The sequence below is a fragment of the Pinus tabuliformis genome, chromosome 2_2, assembly GCF_031772625.1.
Source record: "Pinus tabuliformis cultivar Carrire ecotype Pingquan chromosome 2_2, CPIR1, whole genome shotgun sequence".
NCBI classification, from domain to species: domain Eukaryota; kingdom Viridiplantae; phylum Streptophyta; class Pinopsida; order Pinales; family Pinaceae; genus Pinus; species Pinus tabuliformis.
In genome coordinates this window covers 747,083,941-747,108,142 of record NC_142300.1, presented here as the reverse complement: position 1 = coordinate 747,108,142, position 24,202 = coordinate 747,083,941, and positions in this window count along the sequence as shown.

The window sequence follows — 24,202 nt, the reverse complement described above, 5'->3', positions numbered from 1 at the left end:
CAAGAAACGATCTAGGAGGAGTTACAACCAGTGGTTCGGACCCAACATCAACCTCCCAGCAAAGAAGCCCCTCTTCACTTCAAACAAAGCATAAATCACCCAACAATATGATGTATATCTCTAGAAACCAACAACAATTCCTTACAATATGCAAAATTCCAGCCTCCGGATCTCTGGGATGAGGGATCCATATATAGATATGTGTAAGGAGGATGAGTCAACTTGTGATTTGATTAGTGTCTTCTCTCTGTCAGTTCTTTCTTCCACTTGGAGACTGAGGGCCTCTTACTCATCTTTGGTCGAATTCAGTGAGGCAAGTGTCACAGGAGAAGATTCTGGAAGCTTCCATTGCCTCTCCACCTCGTGGAATGAAACTTCCATTTGTCATTTCTCGCCCATCGCACCCCACAAAAGGGATTTTTGAAATGAAACGCACCCTCACAATGTATTTAGGTGCAATGCAACGCACTTAGCCAGTGGAGCAGCTGAAATGATCCTGTTTTGACCAATTCTGAGCAGTTTCTGGTGGAGAACTTCTGGGAGAAGCTGTAATCTATTGACCTTGATCCTTTAGGGGTTAGAACAACACTTTTAGGGACTTAGGAGCCCTTGGTTTCTGGACATTTCATGCTTGGAGTTGTAAGGCACAAAAATGTCTATAACAGTTGCCCCCTAAAGTATGAGGCAGTTAACCTTTTGGTGTCGGGTGAAATGCTTTATTATGAGGATCCGAAGTTTTTTCAATGCTAAGAGGAGACCTGTAATAAGATACAATACAATACATTATCTTGATACTGTTTTCATGATCTAGCTGAGGCGAGCATTCCCATGCTCAGCTTTATAAATTCATTTTCATGTACATAGGATAGACAATCGTCTGAGTGTAGACTGATGATTCTGATAGAGCCATCATCCTTTTGGTAGGATGATTATCTGTGCTGCAATGCTGTACATTTCATGTCTTTATTTCCCCGAATATATATCGCAGCCTGGATGGATGAAACTAGATCCGGGGTCTTCAATCTCGTCCGATCTTCACTCAAAGTACAAGTCGATCCATGTGAGAAATGTTTTGAAGTCGAACATGGAAAGACATCAATTGATTACCAGTCAATGATGTAAATTGTTAACAAGTGCGAGAGGAATCACTGATAATGATAATGATCCTCAAGGTACTGTAGTACAATTCACATGGTGTGAATAAAGGACTCGGCGTCGAACAACACGCAAAATCTTTCAGTTGAAGGCCATTGATGTAAACCTGTCGCCGGAAGTGAGAAACTTGCCATTGAGGCATGCAAGCTTCAAAGTACTGAATGGGGTGTTCCTAGATCAACTTCTTGGATAATGAGCTGATGTCGACAAGAAGCGATCCATCATAGGAGGGCCTTAATGAATCCCACATCAATGACATGGAATGGAGCAAATGATTTTGATGGAGGTGAAAACGATCTGATGATATAATGTTCAGGGTGGCGGTCATGAAAGAATGGAGTATAATGTATGGTAGTGGGTGAGACACAGGTGACTTCTCTGGATGACTTCTCTTGAACATATCGGCGACACTGATGTGATGGATTAGTAGCATTAACCCCAAATGTGGATGGTGTGGCGTGACCATGGTGATGTGACTGGTGAATGAAACAACCCAACCCGACTCGGACACGGAGTGGAAGTGTCATGTTCAAGAGCGACTTGCTACCAACAAAGTTTCTTTGAGTTTTCTTCCCAATTTTTCCCCAGTCATTGTTGACGAGTACCTCTTTATTTTTGTCAAGCTTGAGGAGGATAACATATGCTTGTTCTATAATTTTTCCTTCGGGCAAACACATCGCTATGTTTTAACGAGCCTAGCGATAGTGAAACTCGTTCTCGTCTAAAGACAAGTTTGTCACTATCAATCTTTATTAACTAGTTTAAAGACAAAGATAACTCGGTCCTTTTCAATTTTAGAGAGTCTGAAAAGGAACGTAAAGGTAAGTCCAAAATTCCCTTTTCATCATCTAATCCCTTAAGTCCGAAAAAGTATAAAACAATACAGAAGGGATGAATTTTCGATAGTTTTAACGAGCCGAACAAAACAAGCGCTCGATCTTTTTGTGTAATAATCCCTCAGGTCCAAAAATATTAAAATCTGGAGGAGGGATAGCACTTCTTGTCCCTTTAACGAGCTAGAGAGGCCAATGGCTTGGCAATCTTTTCATATTTTACGAGTCAGTTGAAAAGAGCTTAAAGGAGACTCGTCTTTTGAGGAACGAGTGATAAAACGGGTAGCAGCTGATTCCAGGTAAGGTTTGGAATTTTCTAATCACGGCAGTGTCACAAGGATGGCTAGTGAAATCACTCTTCACAGCTATTCCTCAAAATGGGTAAACAATCAAATGGAGGTGAATGATCGGCCAATGAAAAGTGAAGGTGACGGTGCAAACACGACCAAGGCTTTAACATCTGAAGTACTACATTCACGATGGTTATTTATTGGGGAATAGTTCATTTTTTAATGAGCTTAAATGCGGGTGGAAACATTTGCTCATGTCTTATGTTTATTTTTTAACGAGCTTGAACTATGTGCTAAAACTGCTCGATGCGGGTTTATTTTTTAACGAGCTTGAACCTTGCAGTAACACTGCTCGATTAATCCAGTCTTGTGATAAGAATGTCTCATATAGAAACGGCGACTTTTAGAGTTTTTCCCCACATCCTTGCTTTATGCAAGTTAGGAAACGACCAATCCTACAAGTTTAAAGGGTTAGAGGTCCTAAAAATTTAAAAAATAAATAGTCGCTCTTTGCTTGCACTCCAAAAGGTTTGCATGCCCCCAGGTATAAAACAGAGTTTCAAGGTTACCCCTACTTCTTTCCGATAAAACATTTGTTTTAGTGAGAGAGGCCTACCTCTTACAGGTTACCAAAGATTGTTCTATTTACGGCATAAACAAAACACTTCTCTGGCGATGTCTACCGAAATAAACAAAGGTGAGCGACGATGCCCGCCAACTCACATAACTTTGACAACAGAATCTTGTTCTAGAATAACCCCCTCTTCCAATCACAGACGGGGGTACAGACTAGTCATATTCTCCCGCAGAAAGCTACCCTATAACCGAAGTTTTCCTGCCGAAGCAGACCAGGGTGCATGCTCCCTGGGTTTCAGTCATATCCCTCCGAATCACTCGCGCTCATCGCGAGGAGGGACTGGAGATTGAGACATTTCTTGTGTTTAAAGACCATTTAGGGATGGTATATGACTATTTGCTATGCGTGATCCAGGAAATGAAAGCTGGTCCACGAGCTTGACCACTCTTCCTTCATGTGGAAAACACATCACTCTAAAGAGTGATGAGACAATGGCTCTCATGCAATAAATATAGTCTCGTCCAAGGAGTAGATTGTAATCCAAGGGTCCTTGAACTACCATTACATTGATGTGAATGGTTTTCCCTCTCAATGTTATGGGCACATCGGGAAGGATCCCTAACAGTCAATTGGTTCCTTTATCAAAGCCTGTCAGATTTTGCATCTCAGGTAAAAGTGGTGGTGAACCAAGCGCTTTCCAAGCAGTTGAGGAAAGGATACTCACAGAAGCCCCCTCATCTATGATGGTACCAGCAATAACCATTGTATATATTTGAACAATAATCCGGAATGGTATACTAGCTGGTAAACGAGGTCTGCCTAGTTGATTCCAGTCGAAGGAGACAACTAGGTTGCTTGGAGGTGGGACCCAATAGACGGCCGGGTACGACTCTGACAAACTTCCTTCCTGCGGTAAAGGAACAGGTAAATTGCCCCCATGTTCATTGGAGTCTGTGCTTATGAAAAGAATTTGGACGGTGTCATCCTTGTTCTCTTCAGGTATTGTATCATCTAAAGATGGAACCTCTGAAGGCAAGACCGGGTCAACTGCCGCCTTGACCTTTTGACTTTCGTCTGGTATGGATTCAGATGGTTCATCTTCAATGATAGATGCTTCGGCCGACCACCTGAGTGGGTCAGCCGGATTTTCGACTAGTGACGGACTCGGCAAGAGTTTTTTATATCAAGGAGGAAGTCGTAACGGTGAAACCGGGCGATCATCCAAAACTCTTTTAGCTTCGTCTAAGAAGGGACAATGGTGGACAGCGTGATCGCCTTCACACAGTTTACAAGGAAATCTATATTTTCCTTTTTGTCTTGGGGCTTCACTTTCACTAGTTGACGGTGTGTTTTCAACATGATCATCAGAGGTTGACGACACCGTGTTGTGCAAACGAGGAGACCAATCCTTTAAGATCTGAGGGATGCAGGGACAATCTCTGTGAAAATGGTCTCCTTTGCAAATGACACATGGCGATTTAGGCATGGTCGGTGCAGTGTGTGGATTTTCGCTAGACGACACTCGTTTGCCCCCATTCGTTTTTGGCTCCTTCTTCTTCTTCTCTTTCTTCTTCTTTTCCTTCTTCTCCTTAGGAACTTGACTTTTGGCTTTACCAGCCCCATCAAGCGAAGAGGAAGGAGGAGAGGAAGAATTAGAGGAAGTAGAAGGTTGGTGGGTAACTTTGGACTCGTCTAATTGCTGATTCGATTGTTCAGGAATAGTGGTGTTCTGAACGACAGAGGTTGAGAGGAGCCATATAGGCAAACCAATCGTCAGTCCTGGAAGCGACAATGTGGCCATATGGTGTGCACCAACATCTCCCCAAGAGGAGAAGGGACTAGGATTTCCTCCAAGGGGAATTCCTTGGTTGGTGGACTCCATTTTCTCAACTCAAGATCAACGTAGGAAAGGGGTAATGAATATTCTGTTTAAAATAAATTTTTAGATGCTTTGACACAACTGGTTTTCTCAGTTTTTAAGAGTCAAGAAAAAACAAAAGATGACTGTAGTCGCCTTCAATTTTTAATGAGCCTGAAGTGACAAGTGCTCGGATGGACCTTTTCCGTTAAGGAGTCTAAAAAGGAACGAAAGGGACTACTCTGGAGATCTAGGTAGAGGGAGTACCAAACCAATCACAAAACGGTAGAATACTTTTTATGGTACGGCAGTCAATCTTCCCGAATGCTGCGTTCAGTGCATTGCGATCGATAGGGCGGCAGACACGGCTTCCTAAGGATAAAGGATTTAAGCCTATAGGGGTCTCCCAAAATATACTCGACGGTACGTGGGAGCACAAGTCCGTACTGGCACTTATCGTCTCAAAGTGGAGGAATCACCCAACCATCATTGAGGACAATAGTTACCAGGCTTTACGACGCCGGAATACGTCTCTAGCCTAGACCTCTAAATGTTGTGCGTTAAGTTCCAAAGCGTTGTTACATTTATTGAATTTATTTTAAGTTGATCTTGTTTATGAAGTTTGCCTTTTGGGTTCACCACGAGATGTAGATGTAATTCCTAAAATGCAATCTAAAAATGATAAACAAACTTTTATCTGTTTTGTGCAATGAAAATCCTAGCTACTAGGGGAAGAGAAAGACACAATCTTTTCACAAAGAGCAAAGAGCACACCGTAAATGCACTTTCCTAAATCAAGCCAAATAGACTGTCTATATGCAAATGCACATGCATGTATTTGTTTTCAACTTTCTTAGTATTGAAGCTAAAAATAAAGTTGATGTACAAATCTGAATTTCTTTTCAAGTGACAAATATAAACAAGCTCTTTTTCGAAATAAAAAAACAGAGATGATTACGACACCTTACGATTTTGAAATGAACACTCGTTCTTCACACTAGAAAATCACAAATTCAGACCAAAGGCAATAGTAACAGTATAATCAACCATCAACAACAACCAAACTTTCTCCTATGATCGAAATCGACACTTGCGACAGATTCAAATCAAAGGACGATAGTACGACTATTCTACTTTTGCAATGGAAAAACTGTAAACGACTCAACAAACACACAAAAACATCTACAGTTCTTTTTTACAAAGGAGGCAGAATAAAAACAGGGAAAAGAGGCTTCAAACAGACATATACTGATCACAGGCAGCAAAATTCAGGGATAGAACTGGAAAGAATGAAGCACAGGAACCACAGCTACACAGAGCTAGTCTGATCAGCGCACCTATAACAGAGAGAATCTGAAATGCAGCACAGGTTGCCCCTTCGGGAAGTGCGTTGAAATTCAGGATCTCTGAATAGTACCTACGCTGGGCCAGAAACAAGACTCTGTCCGGGTTCTGGGTCACAGTTTGCAGTTCAGTCCTTGATTTTTGGCCGAGTAAAAAGCAATCAGTAATGAAACAATCAGGGGTAGATCTAAGGAGGATCTAAGAGCTATCACAAGGGCAATCAGATAGTCTCTGAATCAGCTGTTTAAATCATAAACAGATCCAGTGAATGGATTGAAGCAGCAGTTATCTACTTTGCTTTTGTTATGGCAAATGCAGTTCGAACGCTACTTATAAGTTTATGAAACAAACAACAAAGAATGATACACAAACAAACTAATTAGACATTCCCCAGCGGAGTCGCCATTTTGTTACAGGGAAATGTGTCTATTTAGAACTGCTCTATCCCACTAAGGTGCGACAGCTGCCTTAGAAACAAACAGAGAAAAACTACTTTTGTATTTCCTTTATGAATTATAGACAGAGAGGAATAGAAAGAACCAACCTGTGTCTTGCGCTAATCCTTTGATCCAATTCCTCTCTTCTTTGATAGTCTCCAACTACCTGCTCCCTTGCTTTCCTAGCTTCACAAAGTACCTATAAGAACATAGAAGAAGAGCACTATACAAAGACAAGGATCTATATTCATAAACTACTGAGGATCAGATTTAAGTTAACCACACAAAATGTAACAAGCATCAATGATACAAAAGCATGGAGGAAAACTCAAATAGTTTTTATTAATAAGCAAGAAAAGATCCAGGAGGAGTTACAACCAGTGGTTCCGACCCAGCATCAACCTCCCAGCAAAGAAGCCCCTCTTCACCTCAAAAAAAGCATAAATCACCCAACAATCTGATGTATATCTCTAAAAACCAATAGCAATTCCTTACAATATGCAAAATTCCAGCCTCCAGATCTCTGGGATGAGGGATCCATATATAGATATGTGTAAGGAGGATGAGTCAGCTTGTGATTTGATTAGTGTCTTCTCTTTGTCACTTCTTACTTCCACTTGGAGACTGAGGGCCTATTACTCATGTTTGGTTGAATTCAGTGAGGCAAGTGTCACAGGAGAAGATTCTGGAAGCTTCCATTGCCTCTCCACCTCGTGGAATGACACTGCCATTTGTCATTTCTCGCCCATCGCACCCCATAGAAGGGATTTTTGAAATGCAACGCACCCTCATAGTGTATTTAGGTGCAATGCAATGCACTTAGCCAGTGGAGTAGCTGAAATGATCCTGTTTTGACCAATTCTGAGCAGTTTCTGGTGGAGAACTTCTGGGAGAAGCTATAATCTGATGACCTTGATCCTTTAGGGGTTAGAACAACACTTTTAGGGACTTAGGAGCCCTTGGTTTATGGACATTTCATGCTTGGAGTTGTAAGGCACAAAAATGTCTATAACACTATCACCCCTGTGAAACCCCCAGAGGGGGGGGACTATGGCCCCCTTGTGACTCCCCTATTACACCCTATTAGGTCCCTATAATACTAGTATGTTACCTTATTATTATTTTCATAGTAGCCCCTTATAGTTATTGTTGTTCCCATGTTTTTCCCATATTGGTATTATTGTGCACCATAGAAGCCCATTATTGGTATTGTTGTGCCCTTACATTACTATTGTTATGTTGGCTTTGATTATATTATGACCCCTTAGACTCTTATATATAGAAATAAGGTTTTTTCATTTTAATCATTCAATAATTGTTCATTTTTTAATGTAAATGAGGTTTCCCCCTCAAAGAAGTTGATTTTGAAGTCATTGATCTCTCTTTTTTTATATTTTCTGAGTTGGTTGCAAACAAGCCTGATACAGCAAATCCGGGGGCTATCCCCTCCCCCTGCACATGTGACTAGTCATGGAAATAATATAACACACAGAAGAGAGCTTAGTCATTGGTCCAACCCTACAATTCCCATTGTTTCTCTACACCAAGAAAATTTCTCAGTGGTCACAGACTTCGTCAATGCATCTACAAATTTCTTCAAAGTTTCCACCTTTACTAGCAACAACTTTTTTTCCTCAACCATATCCATCATAAAGTGATACTGAACATCAATGTGCTTTGTCTTTGAATGATAAGCATGGTTATTTTCCAGGAAAATTTCACTTTCGTTGTCATAGTCTATCCTTATAGCTCATTGTACTAACCCCATGCTTGAACTCAATCTCTGCAACCAAACTGCTTCCTTACTTCCATGAGTGCCTACCATGTATTATGCCTATGTAGTTGAAAGTGGCACTATAGATTGTCTCTTTCTCATCAAACTAACTACTCCTCCAAATAGGTTAAACACATACGCACTTGTAGATCTTCTCTGATCTAGATCTCGAGCCTAGTCTGCATCAACAAAGAGATGAATGTCCAAAACTCTATATATTCTTGGTCTTTGTTGGTAGCACAAACCATAATTACTAGTGCCACGCAAATATCAGAAAACCCTCTTCACTATTGTCCAATGATCCTTCCATAGTTTTGACATAAACCTACCCAAAACTCCCACTGCATGTGCAATGTCTAGTCTTGTATAGACCATTTCATACATTAGGCTACCGGATGCCCTTGTGTATGGAACACGAGACATCTCCTCTTCCACTTCTTGTGTCTTGGGACATTTTTAAACATATAACTTTACACCTACAGGAATAGGAACATTCGCTAGTTTACTATCCTGCATATTAAACCTCTACATTATTGTCTCAACATACTTCCTCTAGTTTAACCAGGGCTTCCTTTTTTCTAAATCTCATTTAATTTCCATGACCAAAATATAGTTTGCAACAATAATATCCTCCATTTCAAATTTGAAGGACAATTGGGTTTTCAAATCCTAGATAATTTCTTTGTCATTTCCAATTAGAAACATATTATCCACATACAAGAAAAGATAAATAACACGATCACCAATTAATTTAAAATACACATAGTGATCCACTTTTCTTCTAGTAAAGCCAAGTCCCTGTATAATTGTACCAAATTTCTGATTCCACATCGTCGGTGACTGTTTTAACTCATACTTAGACTTTTTTAACCTGCATACCAATTTTCTTGGACATTGTATAAACCAATGCTCCCTGTGTGTTTCATGACATGGAATAACCGCCTCTCATGAATCCTTATCTTCGGTGATGATATCATTGACTAAAACCTATGGGTGTTGGTCTAACGACTATCATGATTCCCAACAAGTAGTATCACAATGTAGGTCACAAGTTCAATACACACTTGTCTCACATTAGGGGGGAGATCGTTGGAAATTAAATAAACCAATGCTCCCCATGTGTTTTGTGACATGGACTAACCACCTCTTGTCGATCCTTATCTCTAGCAATGTGATCGTTGAATAACACCTGTGGGTTTTGGTCTAATGACAATTGTGATTCCCAACAAGTTCTTTCTTTCCCTTCGCCGCAAAACCTTCAGGTTGCTTCATACATATCTATTTCTCCATATCCTCGTGAATAAATGTTTCCTTCACATCCATCTTTTCTACCTAAAAATCAAAAGTAGCAACAATAGATAAAATTAATCTAATAGAATCTACCTTGGAAATAGGAGAAAAAATATCACCAAAATTAATTTCGGATGCCTGGGAATAACATTTTTCTACAGCCATTATTATTAAACACCCATTTTCTTCCAATGGGTTTCCTTCTAGCTGACAACTGCATTAGATCACAAGCCTTATTTTTTTCCAAAGATGACATTTCATCAACCATGACCTCCTTTCAGAGTTTTCCATCCTCTAAATCTAGTTCCTTCCTGAAATTTTTTGTATCATCATCAGTAATAGATAAAGCAAAATTTGAATAGAAAGCATATGGACAATACAGTTTTGGTTTCTTTCTTTCCCAACCTGATCTTCTCATAGTTGGGGTTTATGGATCTTCATATTTTGATACCTGTTCTACTATAGAGTATGATTCTTCCTCCTTTAGCTCAAACTCTATCTTCTTAGGTTCCTTTGGTAGGACTTCATGTTTAATAACATCTTTCACATCTCTAAACGCCACATCGGAGTTGTACACAACCTTCCTTATTTGTAGGTTCCAAATATTATAACCTTTTAAACTGTTCTTATACACAACAAATATTCACCTTTCAGATTTACTATCCCACTTGATTCTTTTCTCCTTTCGAACATGTACATATGCATCACAACCAAATACTCCCAGATGTGAAAGACAGGGTTTCTTACCAATCCATAGCTCATTTGGAGACCTACCCTCTAACACTAATGAAGGTGATCTATTAACCATGCAACATGTAGTCTCCACCACCTCTTCCCAGAATTCTTGTCCTAACCCAACACCATTTAGCATGCTTCTTGCCTTTTCCATCAATGACTTGTTCATTCTTTTTGCAACTCGATTTTGTTGAGGTGTGTATGGAGTAGTATTATGTCATCCTATACCACAATTCCTATAGAACTCTTCAAGTTCCTTCTTGCAAAACTCTCCACCATTATCTTTTGTTAACACCTTTATCTTCTTCTCTGTTTGGTTTTCCTTCAAAGCCTTAAATTCATTAAACCTCTCAAAGACTTGAGATTTCTTCCTGAGGAAAGATATCAATATATTCCATGAGAATTCATCTATAAATGATACATAGTACATAAACTTATTCAGTCGTGGAACTAACATAGGTCCAAACACATCATTGTGCACAAGTTGTAATATCCCTTTCACCCTCTTAGCAGCATAGGAGAAACTCACCTGATTCTTCTTCCCATATATACAATGTTCATAGAAATTGAAATCCATATAGAAATTAGACATAATTTATACCATACCATTACCATGAAGTATTTTAAGGACCTTATCCCCAATATGTCCAAGCCTTTGATGCCATAGCATGGCCTTTTCTCCAGATACCACTAGATTTTTTTCTCCACTTTCAGGAACCATAGAATTATGGCACCCATCAATAATAGTACTACCCAGAATCTTGTACAAAGTTCCAATCCAAACTCCTCGCTTCAATACCAATACTCCCTGAACCATCTTGCAGGTATCTTTCTTGAACACTATTTTTACATCTGCATCATCCATATTTCTTACATAAATTAGATTCCTAGCCAATGTAGGAATATGCAGAACACCCATAAGTGTTCTAATCCTTCCACCTTGCAGCTTTAGCTTGAATTTACCATGTCTGACGATTCTAGAATTCCTATCATCCCCCAAGAAGACATCACCACCATCATATTTCTCATAATCACAGAACCACTCCGTATGGGCAGTGAAGTAAACGGATGCACCTAAGTCAATCAGCCATGCCTACATGTGTACTTGAAGAAGAATCCAAGTACACATCCCCACCTTCATCAGAGGTGCTTTTTGGCTTTGTAGAGGGAAAATCATCAAATTCATTTCCTTTCTTTGAAGCTTTAGATCTACATTCCTTTTTGTAGTTCCCTTCCTTTCTGCATTTCCAACATACCTTTACAAATTTTCCTGGAGATTTAGATCTCCCTCTAGATTTATATCTCTCACATGAGAAATTATTTTTGCTTTTGTTTTGGGACCATCCTCGTATAGACAAGGAATCTCCATTCTGGCTCTCCATATTTTTCCGTTTCATCTCCTCCAACAACAAGGATGATACTATTACATCAAAATTCAAGGTAGTTGTATTGCTACCTATTGCAACAACTATACTATCCCAAGAATATGGCAGAGAACACAAAAAATTGTTGCACTTATCGTCATCTAAAAAATTTATATCAATAGATAACAACTGGCTTACCAAAATATTAAAGGCGTTTGGATGCTCTCTCACCGAGCCTCCATCCTTCATCCTCAAGTTATGTATCTTTTTCCACAGGAATAATTTGTTCACCGAAGACTTAGATTGGTACAAAGTCCCTAAATTTACCCGCAAAGCCTTCATTGTAGCTTCACCTGATACATTCAACAATACTAAGTCTGAGATACACAACTATATTGTGATCTTTGCCTTCTGATCCAACTTCACCCAGTCTTCTATTGACATTGACATTGGTTTAGTACCTAGATCTATTGTGATCCAATGATATTTATCCACTCTCAAATCCTCCATCTTGATCTTAAACAACTCTAACACCGAATGTAGGTTTTAATATTGTACATAAATTTCCTACAGATAAATTCTAAAAATAGAAAATAAATAGTGACGAGAATATAAAACAAGTACACAGAGATTTCCCTTAGATCCCAAAATTGGGACTACTAGATTGCTTTTTTCAATATATTCCTTTCAATGCTACAATATATATATATATATATATATATATATATATATATATACATATACATATATACATGTGAAAGCATTCGTAAACCCTAATCCACTAAGCCTATATTAGAACATAACCATAGTCTCCGTGACCATATCTACAAAATACTATGGGCAGAAAACCATCATGCCCAAAACCATGTGCAAAACCCATGCACAAAACCATAGGTAGGTCTACACACCCAATATAGGGTCCAAAACAAATTCCTCAAGGCATTGCTTCGGACCTCATATAGGGGAGCTACCGTCCCGCTCAAACACCTCAACAAGGGGGGTTGCGCCCCCGTATTCAACCTGATACAATGAAGAAGGGGGTCTAACACATTCCACTAGTCGTGGAAAGAATGTAACACACAACCAACATATTTTTCAGTCTTTGTAGGTTTTAACCCAGTACAAAAATTACCTGCATATGAATTCTAAAACACATAAAATAAACAATGCGAGAGCATAACACATAAAACACATATACATGGATATTTTCCCTTGGATCCAAAAGCCGGGACTACTAGCTTGATTTTTTCATTATGTTCCTTTCGATGTTACAATACATATTTATACATGCCTAAGTATCCAATACGATGGACCAAAAACCATCACGTCCAACACCATGGACCGAAAACCATCACATCCAAAAAACATGTGCGAAAATCATACACAAAACCATAGGGCCTTGTATGCCTCAAACCCCATAAAGTAGGGTAACGGGTATGCCTCAAACCCCATGTGACCTCCCCTCTAACCCCCCGGTTAACTACGTGGCCTAGTCATGGAAAGAATATAACACAACCCAACATTTTTCCACTTGTTGTTTTCTTTCCACAGGGGGCCACAAGAGAGCTTAGTCATTTTTCCAGCCCTGAAATGCCCATTGTCTCTCTACACCAAGAGAACTTCTCAGAGCTCACAAATTTTGTCAATTCATTTGCAGTATTCTTCAAAGTGTCCACCTTTACCAGCAACACCTTTTTTTCTTCTATTATATCCCTCACAAATTGATACTGAACATCAATCTTCTTTGTCTTTGAATGATATGTGGGGTTCTTGCCAAGAAAATTGCACTTTGGCTGTCACAGTCTATCCTTATAGCTTCTTGTACTAACCCCATACTTGACACAATCTCTACAACCAAACTGATTCCATGCTTGCATGAGTGGTTGCCATGTATTATACCTCTATAGTTGATAGTGCCACTACAGATTTCTTCCTACTCATCCAACTGACTACACATCCAAATAGGTTAAACACATACCCACTTGTAGATCTTCTCTGATCCAGATCTCTAGCCCAGCTTGCATCAACAAAGCCATGAATATCCAACACTCTGTCCAATCCTGGTCTTCCTTGGTAGCACAAACCATAATCACTAGTGCCACACAAATACCTAAAACCCCACTACTGTCCAACGCTTCTTCCCTAGTTTTGACATAAACCTGCTCAATACTCCCACTGCATGTGCAATGTCTGGTCTAGTACAGACCATTGCATACATTAGGCTACCGACTGCACTTGCATATGGAACATGGGACATGCCGTCTTCCTCTTCTTGTGTCTTAGGACACTGTTTAGTAGATAACCTCACACCTACAGGAATAGGAACCTTCACCAGTTTACTATCTTGCATATTAAACCGCTGTAGTATTATCTTGACATACTTCCTCTGGTTTAACCAAAGCTTCCTCTTTTTCCGGTCTCTTTTAATTTCCATGCCCAAAATATAGTTTGCAGCACCAAGATCTTTCATGTCGAATTTGGAGGACAATTGGGTCTTCAAATCCTAGATAATTTCTTTGTCATTTCCAACGAGCAACATATCATCCACATACAAGACCAAATAAATAACACAGTCACCAATTAATTTAAAATACACACAGTGATATGCTTTGCTTCTAGTGAAGCCAAGTCCCCATATAAATGTATCAAATTTCTGATACCACATCCTTGGTGATTATTTGAACCCATATAGGGACTTCTTTAACTTGCATACTAGTTCTTTCTTACCTTACACCGCAAAGCCTTCAGGTTGCTTCATGTAGATCTCCTCTTCCAGATCCCCGTGAATAAATGTTGGCTTCACATCCATCCGCTCTACCTCAAAATCAAAAGCAGCAGCAACAGATAAAAGCAATCTAATAGAAGTTACCTTGGCAACAAGAGATAAAATAGCCTTTTTCTACCAACCGAGCTTTGCATTTCTCCACATTTCCTTCTGCATTTGTCTTCCTTTTGAACACCCATTTGTTGCCAATGGTTTCTTTCTAGCTGGGAACTCCACCAGATCCCAAGCCTCTTCTTTATAAAAAGATGCCATTTCATCAACCAGGGACTCTTTCTAGAGTTTTCCATCCTCTGAATCCACTTCTTCCTTCACAGTTATGGGATCATCATCAGTAAAAAACAAAGAAAATTTTGAACAGAAAGTAGATGGACTATACCTTTTTGGCTGCCTTCTTTCTCAAATTGATCTTCTCACAACCAGAGTTTGTGGTTCTTCATCTTCCGATTCCTCCTCTACTGTAGAGTCTGATTCTTCCTCCTTTAGCTCAAACTCTATCTTCTCAGGTTCCTTTGGTTGGTCTTCATTTTTAATAACATATTTCACCTCTTTGAACACCACATCTCTGCTGCACACAAACTTCCTTGTTACTAGGTTCCAAAGCTTATAACCCTTTAAACCATCCTTATACGCAATAAAGATGACCTTTTCAAATTTACTATCCAACTTGGTTCATTTCTCCTTTGGAACATGTACATATGCATCACATCCAAATACCCTTAGATGTGAAAGAGAGCGTTTTTTGCCAGTCCATGCCTATTGTGGAGTCTTATCCTCCAACGCTGATGAAGGTGACCTGTTGACCAAGAAACATGCAGTACCGCCTCTCCCTAGAATTCCTGTCCTAACCCGGCACCACTAAGCATGCTTCTTTCCCTTTCCATCAATGTCTTGTTCATTCTTTTTGCAACTCTATTTTGCTGAGGTGTATATGCAGTAGTCTTCTACTATGCTATTGTTGGCATTATGATGCATGTGTTGTACTTGATGGCAACCCTCTCATAGAAGAACAACTCACTTACATATAACTAGATCAATCTACAGATGTGACTAAATGCATGGGATGCAGGACAGCTCAAAGGAATAAGAAGATCAAGTTCTAAGTGTGACAAGTTAGCTTTGCCATCAAGTCCAAAGGGGGAGATTGTTGGCATTATGAGACAAGTGTTGTCCTTGATGGCAAATCACACTGATGACAAATCATAGTGCAGAAGGATAGCAGCAAGGAATTGATGATCAGACTACAAGTATGAAGAGAAAATATATATACGCAGGTTCACTATATACCAAGTAGGGTATACACGCAGGTTCACTATATACCAAGTCGCGTATACGCAGGTTCGCTATATACCAAGTAGGGTATACAAGCAGGTTCACTATATACCAAGTCGCGTATACGCAGGTTCGCTATATACCAAGTAGGGTATACACGCAGTTTCATGCACGGAAAAGCGCGTACATGTCGGAAAGCTTACTTTTGGTCCATGGTAGTTAGTCCTCGGTATTTGAACCTATGGTTTCGGACCATGGTATCTCGACAAGTGTGTTGATCCCAAGTATTGGGCTCTTGGTATTGATTTATTATGGTTTTTGGACCATGGTATTGAGCAAGGCCTAAGACTATAAAAGGAGAAGAAGATCATTAGGCAATTGTATCCGAAAAGTCTTGAATATCTGAAGAAGTATGAGATCCAGTATGCAGGTTATGGGTTGATGATACATTGCTTGATCTGAGCTAAGGAGGGATCTCACTGGTTGATGGAGAACAAGATCTAAGGAGAGATCGGGATCAAACGGTTTGAAATGAACTATCTTTATATGGATGATTATGCTTATTCTAGATCTACATACTGACGCATGTAATTTTCTATAAATGTTATAAGTACGACTGATGTCTGATACATCTGCAAAGTTATAAGAAAATATTTTGAGATCTGTACGCGGGTTGAACTTGGAAAAAGTGCGTATGTACGCGGATTTGATTCATCGTAGTAGCGTATACATTTTGAAGTTTGATGTTGAAGTTGCAGTTGGGTCTAATTTATTTTGCAGAGTTCTGTGTCTGCTCTGTGTTCTGGTGACTGTGTTGTTGACAGGGTTTTAGTGTTTCAATGATTCAGAGATTGATGATGTCAGTAGTGATTGTTTTGAGCTTCAATGATAGTTATGGCTCCAGTATGAAAATTGGATGAAACGTGGCCTTTTCAGATTATGTGTTGTGCTTCAGTAGTATCTAGTCTGAAAATTTATTAAACGTGGTACCTGGAGGAGAGAAGATTGTAGGCCGTGTTATCACTCAGGTTGTTCCCTTTGACTCCCAAGGGAATACAACCGAGGTAACCACTAACCAATCTTTGGGTCACAGGTTCTAGCCTACCTATGGCCAGAGAGGGGTCTCTCTTTATGCTTTAGTTTTGTTTGTCTCTGTTTTGTGAAGAATTTTTAGGCTAGCTATGATGCTCAAGGTTTGTTTTTGGACTTGGTTGGAAGATGATTTCAGTCAAGTTACATATGTGTTCACTAGAATGTTCTAGGCCATTGGGTATGGAGTCAGTGGTCCTTTAGTATTTTGGTGTGCTGTGTTGATACAGTAGTGATGCTGTAGAGCTGGATAAGTGTCTAAGAAACAATGCTTTGAAATTGTGATTAACTGTGATGTATCCAGTTCATGAAAGGCAGTTAAGAATCTTCCAATAAACTGATATGCAAAGGAAGTGAGAATATTATTTAGAAGTAGTGAAGAATTTCTAGACAACATTCACATTTATAGAATTAATGAAACATGAGCATTTAAGAATTCATGTCCACAGTTAATTCTGAAGAAAACATTTACAGCAATAGAAGATTGAGCACAGAGTGTAATCAAACATATCCTGCACTATCCCTTTTCTCTATTGCTAGATTTAGTGAAACATGAGAATGAGTTAATAACATAAGAAGACCAAACAGAGATTAAGAAAACTTATTATTCCAGCAGACAGCACAAGAATTCTGCAAACAGCACGCATGTCATCAGCAAGACATCAATTTTCAAGAAATCACTGAGCTGGTCCAGCCCTTTGTATTAGATAATCTGAAAGTGTACAATACATTTGCCTCAGAGTGAAAATCACCAACCCCTTATGCGTTGCTAAGGGGGGTATATATACAAAATTTACATAAGAAAAATATCAAAGAAATGAGTTAATGGCTCATTAATGTTATGCCAACTCCTGGAGCCGTGTAGCTGAGAAAGTTAATGCTGTAATAACTCTTCAGTGCTCTAGCTGTCCAAAATAGTCAGAAATTGTTGACTTGGTGGCTGTTGGAGTCGGTTGAGGGTACGCTGTCCAAAATTTATGTATCTTCTTATCCTTTGGGCTAGCTGTCATTCTCCATGCGCTTAGTCACCTTTCATCTGCCGTTTGTCTTCTAGTGAGTTGGAGCTGGGAATGACCGAGCAACTGGAGCTATCGTGGCAGAATTTGAAGCATTTCCTGCCACCAATCCTCCTTGGGCAACTGATGTCTCCGAATTTTCACTAAAGTTTCATCGGCCTCTGTATATCTGTAAAAGTTTGGAGGAATCTCAAAAAGGTGCTTTACCTCATTTTCAATAAAAAACAGGCCTTCAAGTTTATTGTATAAGCTCTGTCCTGTTGGAGGCCCTGTTTCCTCAGAGGTACTGCCAGATGCAGTGATTTGATTTTCAATGTAAGTTGCCATCCTGTTGGCATACTGCTCTCTGGAGATCAGTCTTCCTGCACCGCTTAGTAGGCTGGGCAGTCCTTTTGCTTGCAGTGCTGCCATTTTGTGTTGGTATTCATCCACCTCTGCCTGTATTTCATAGCACTTTCTCTCCACAGTTTGTACATAATTCCTGAGAGTGAGTACCTTCCTAGCTGTGAGGATAGCCTCTGTTCTGTTGACTATGCCAATGGCTGCCAGTTCCTCCTTTTCCTGCCTGTTCAAAAAGTCTATCATTCTATTGGCCTGGTCAGGCCTGTTTCCCAGCGCTGTCTTGGCCCTTTGAATCTCTGTCTGTGCCTGGCCGATTAAATCCATCTGCTCATGTATGGTTTTAATTGACTTCCATTGCTTAGTGATGGATTGGTCAATTTTGGCCCATAGAATCCTTTTTATTTGGGCCATGGTGCTTTCCAGATTCAACTCCTTCTCCAAGGCCTTTATCTTGTCTTTTAGGGCCTTTATTTCTCTGCCTTGTTCTGCCACAGTTATTTTCGATTTGTCATATTTGGCATATAATTCTGCCAATTTTTCCTTGGCCTGTTTTATTTCATTTTCCTGGAGCTCCATTTCTTTAATGGCCTTAGTCAATTCTTCCACGCTTGTGCTGGAATCTGGAGCTGTTGTTGTTGCTGCTGCTTCTGTTGTGGGAGCCACTGCTGCCTCTATAGTTGTTGCAGTGGTTGAAGTAGTTGGAGGAGCTTGGGATGTAGATTCTCCCTGTTTATCTTGTAATGCCCCTTCAAGCTCTTTCTCTAAATCGAGGACCTTTTGGTTTAGCTGCATTATGAGGTCCAGTTGCTCATCGGCCTGTTTTGCCTGCTGTCAATCTGTTGTTTGAGGGTTCTCTGTGGGCAGCAGCTTTAACCTCTTCTTTAATGCATTGAGGTCATCCTCATTTTTCTTCATAAGGGCCCTTACACCCTTTGGATCCTTAGGATCATGTCCTAGGTCGATAATAATGTCCTCAAGTGATTTTATTCTGTTGTCTTTAGCTAGGGAGGACATTCTTTCAAAATCCAACTGAATGTTGGTATTTTTTAGTGACTCTTTTAGTTCATGGGCCATGGTTGCCCTGTCTACCAAGGTTGCATAGACCATTTCTCCAGTCTGTTTGTGGAGTTCAATTTGGTCCATGGGATGGATGTCTTTGGCTAGGACCTCCACCCTTGTCTTCACATAATCTGCCCCTGATTTTGGATGGGGCACTGTAGGTTTGAAATGGCTGAGGATCATTTTCTCCTCTTGAATGTCATATACAGACATTAGCCTTTCTTTTTGGGCTGGTGTTGCATTAAGAAATTGTTTATAAACTTCCACCCTCAGCAAGTCATTATGTGCCTTAATTTGCTTGAAAGAAGCCTTAGTGCTTTTGGGCTTCTTGCTCTGCTGAGAGGAGGAGGACACCTCCAAACCAAGTTGTAATCCTTGCTCCTGCTGAAAGGAGCTTGTACCTGTATGCTGGCTGCCCTCCCTGTCTTTCCTTGAACTGTCAAGGATTTCTTCAGTGATGTCTTCTACCTCTGGGGAGTCAGCCCTTGGCCTTTTGGTCTGGGGTTGCTGGGAGGATCCACTAGCAGGAGTGGACTCTTCTCTGTCTCTTTTTGTACCCCTCTCCTCTTGTGCTGGGGTCTGCATAATTGGAGCTATTTGTGGCTCAGTTTGTGGAGGGGGTGTCTGCTCTTGTTGCTGCTCTGGTTGCTGCCCTTATTGCTGCTCTTGTTGCTACTCTCCTGAAGGGGAAGGCTTTTCTTTCACGGTTTCTTCTTGAGCACCCATTATCCCTTTCCCTTTGTCTGTTCCTGGTGCTGCTGTAGAAGGTGCCTGTGGGGCTGGTGCAGTCCTTCAGGCCGATGTCCCTTCTCCTGCTGAGTGCGGCCATTTGAAGGGTACCTGCTTCACAGAATCTAGGTCAAGAGTCTTTTCCAGTTCCTTGACATTCTTTAGCATTGTCTCTTCTTCAGTTAATTTTTCAATTAAAGTATCCTGCTGCCATTCTTGCTGGTTGGCATATTTTTCAATGTGTGGATATTTGCAATGCTTATAACCTAGTAGCCTGTACTTGACTCTTCTAGCTGTAATGAAGCCTTCAGGGTCGTAAGGGACCCACCGGAAACTATGTGATAGCTTTTATTTGTCTTTGAGGATTAGGTCAGCATCTTCCCATCCTACTTTTTTATTCATGATGAAGGGGCCCACCTGGTGCTTGAACTTGAGGTGGGCTTTCTTTTTGGAGTTGTGAAATTGAGTGAGGTTAGAGTGAATTAACTGCCTATAATACTCCAAGGCAAATATCCTCATAGGCACATATTTTGGGAGCCTGTATGGACAGCTCACAGCCCTAGACTCTGATGACTGTATGATCCTCATATAGGTACCAATCACCTATTTTGTAATTCTTGGAGAGCTGCAGGACTTTCTGTATTTCAGTTGATATTCTGGGAGGAGGGGACCTCATCAATAAGCAAGAGACAGGGTATACAAATTGGTCAATAAATTCACAATAGGAATAGGGTGAATTTTGGACTTTGTGATAGACAGATGTCCAGAAGATAACAGATCTTCTTTCCCCTTTATAATCCAGCTTTTTGATGTAGCATAGAAAAACCTCGGACTGATAGTACATAAAAAGGTGGTAGATATAGGATGAGTACTTGAAGACACCCTATCTGTCTACTTTGCCCAACTGATCATGAATCTTGTTAGCTATGAACTTGGCAAAGTTATATTTGCAGGCAGGGGGTTGGCCTGGGCTGTAAGCAGCTAGCAATACCAGCAGTGTTTCATCCACATGCTCACTGGTTCTGTATCCCAACACATAAGCAATCATGTCTAGCAACAGTCTGCCTACCTTAGTAAAATAGACATCCAAGTAGGGAGGTGGCCCTGTGGGCTGGCATTCAGGTCTCATAAAAGTCCTGGTGATCTTCTGAATATCCTCACTGGTCATCTTGGCACCAGTGTCCAGCAGATAATTCATGGAAAATGGGAACAGCAGCTCAGTTTGATCAAAGTGGAGCATCTTATTGATGGATTCAGGATTAATGTGAAAGAGGATGCTCCCAGATGGAGACTTAATAGCTCTGTGTTGTACATCATAGTTTTCAGCACATAGGCGAATAATCTCAGGAAAAATATTGACAGAGGGGAGACAGTAGTATGGCAGATTTGACTCCCATATCCCATATGTATCATGACCATTCAGGTAGTCATCTCTTAATTGCCTGAAGGTCTGCAAAAAGTCCCTGTTACCCACAAAGTCTTCAATGAGGTAGTCCCTGTCAGCAAGAGGCAAGGACTCCAGGTCTTTATTTGGTGCATTTAAAGGAGCAACACTGAGGGCTGAGGGTGCAGGAGCAGCCATTGTGTAATCTGATTTTGAACAAGGTGAGTGCAATGGTTTGCAAGGTTCCTCAGAGCTTAAGTGACAGGCTTACTGTAGATAATGCTTGGAATTTTCTTCAAAGTGGGATAAGCAGGCTTGGCAGACTTGTCTCTGCTGTTTTTTGGTAAATTCACAGGGATTGTGAATTGGTGAGGATGATTGCAGAGGATGTGCGGGCTTCAATTTGGTGACATGCAGACTTGGGCTTCCACCCGGCAAAAGGGAACAATGCCGAGCAACTCGGGGCTAAATTTGTAATTGTCAAGCCGTGAATTATCGTTTGAATGTCAAATTCGTGGAGCTGGGGCAATGTTGGTTGATTTGATTGCAAATTAAGAAGTGGATAGTGTGCAATTTAGGATTAGACTGATGCTTATTGGAGAATTCATATAGAAATGGCATGCATAGGGGCGAAACAAGGAACTCGCGGTGAATACCTGGAAAAACAGCACTGAATGTCTTCGGGCCGAGCAGGGGGAGCTCACTGCAGCTGGATTGACAAGTGATGGCGGCCGCGACTTTGAATTTGATGGCTTGGAGGCAATTTCGCGGTAAACGGGTTAGCAGTGGCTGCGTCCTTTTCGCTTGAAAATGACCACAAACGGCTAGTTTGGCTATTTTTAACGACAAATTTGGGCAAAAAGGGTCATTGGCGCTTTTTCCGCCAATGACATCAGCATGACGTCATGGCGGGCCCGGGGTACGGAGGGTGACGTGGACGCTGAGCTGGAGGCCAGCGTGGACGGACACGGTGGCGGGCGGAGAACAGTGGCAGGGCGACGTGGAGGGCCACGGGGCGCCGGGGCGGGCGGAGGAGGCACGACGTCATGATGACGTGTGAGTGACGTGGAGCCGCAGGGGTGGTATTAGGGAGGTGGTAAGCGGTCTCCCCGCACCACCTTTGGTGATAGGCGGTATCGGGGAGGGGGGCTCCGAACAACCCCAGCGCATGCCACGCGTCCTGGGTACGGCCCCCAATACCGCCGTCTCCCCGGACGTTAAAGGGAGGCAGGTCGGGATCCAAGATTGACCGCCCACCGTTAGATCTGGGGCGGCGGAAGATCAACGGCTGGCGGGAGTTTTAACCGGTCGCGCATGTTGGGGGGGACCCGCCCGTATATTAAAATAATCATTTTAATATTTGGGATGCGGGACTTTAGATATTGGGGTTTTTTGTGGGTTTTCGGGGTTTGAGTTAATCTGTGGGGGGAAAAAGGGTTATGATTAGGTTTGAGTGAAGGGAAAGGGGCTCTTTGATGAAATTCTTTAGGAAAAGAGGGGGGATGATGGATTGGGGGGAGGTTATTATTCCAACCAGAGGCTAGAGTAATCCCATGACAGGGTTGACCATAGTCCCAGGTGGACTAATGTCTCCCTTAAACAAATTTATTTAGCTATAGTGCTAACAAGGGGGGGATATTTATACATGTTTAGGGGTTTATACACCATGGTGTTACAATAGTAGGGAAAAGGGGAACATAGGGGATTTAGATAATAAGAAGTTAGGGGTTAATATGAAGGGGGGGAAGGGGGTGAGAGGGTGAAACACTAAGTTTATATGAAAACAACTTAGTTTAGAGAGTAGATCAAAATAAAAAGAATTTTAGACAAGAAATGTGGCTCTTAAAGAACCAAGAACCAACATAAAACCTTGAATTCTTTCATGAAGGCAACTGGTGTGGGGATGTTAGTAATGAATGTGAAGGGGGGAAAACAGGAAGTTAGACATGCTCCTTTGCTTTGCTGCAACATGATGGAGAAGAGAAGCTTCTCTATGCCTTGATGTTTCTTTCATGTTAGACCAGCAAGATTCAATTTAAATGAATGACATTTCTGCAACCCCATCTACCTACCCATTTACTTGCCTAGCATTTTTTGTTTCTTCATGGAGGGTGCACTTTGGCTTGCAGACCCTTATGTACCTTTTTCTTTTCTTTCGGCTTTTTTTATTTTGATTTTCTATCTAGAACTATCCTTATTGCTTCCAGGGTCCCAGATTAAATAGTTGGGAACCTTCTTTTTCTACCTAACTACTTTTTCTGCCAAGATTGAACTGTTTGGACAAACTTCTTTCTCTAATCTATAACAAAAAATTGAAACATGGTCTGACCCAGCTTAAGCTGTTGGATCACCCATTGGGAGACAGGGCAGCATCAACTAAATGCAAATGTGTGTTTTCCATCAGAATATGAGATCTTTGCATCCCCAAAGTAGATCATATTGGCACTTCCCATGCCAATCATGAAAAATGAAACCTATTGGTATAGGTAGCTAATAGTGGCTCCACTTGGGGATGGTTTTTCTTCTTGAAAGACCAAGAACAGCAGGTCAGAATGCCTTGGCCCTTGATCTGTTCTTACCAAAATTTGAAAATTCTCTCCTTGTACTTCAAAACTAGAGGCTATTACCTCTGTGGAATTCCTGGCATATAAAGCCCCTTTATGCTTATTTGTATTAGCTTCTCAAAACTGAACTATTTATGTGCTGAAAGAAAATATTTACAGCTGATTATATACAGATGGGAAAACTCTGTTATATACATGGAAAGTAGTCGAAATACTGCTTCAACATCCTGCCATTTACAGGACCTTCACCTAAGTCAGTGCCATCCAAATTTTCCAAAAAATAAGTGTTATTTCCTTGTAGTGCTTGT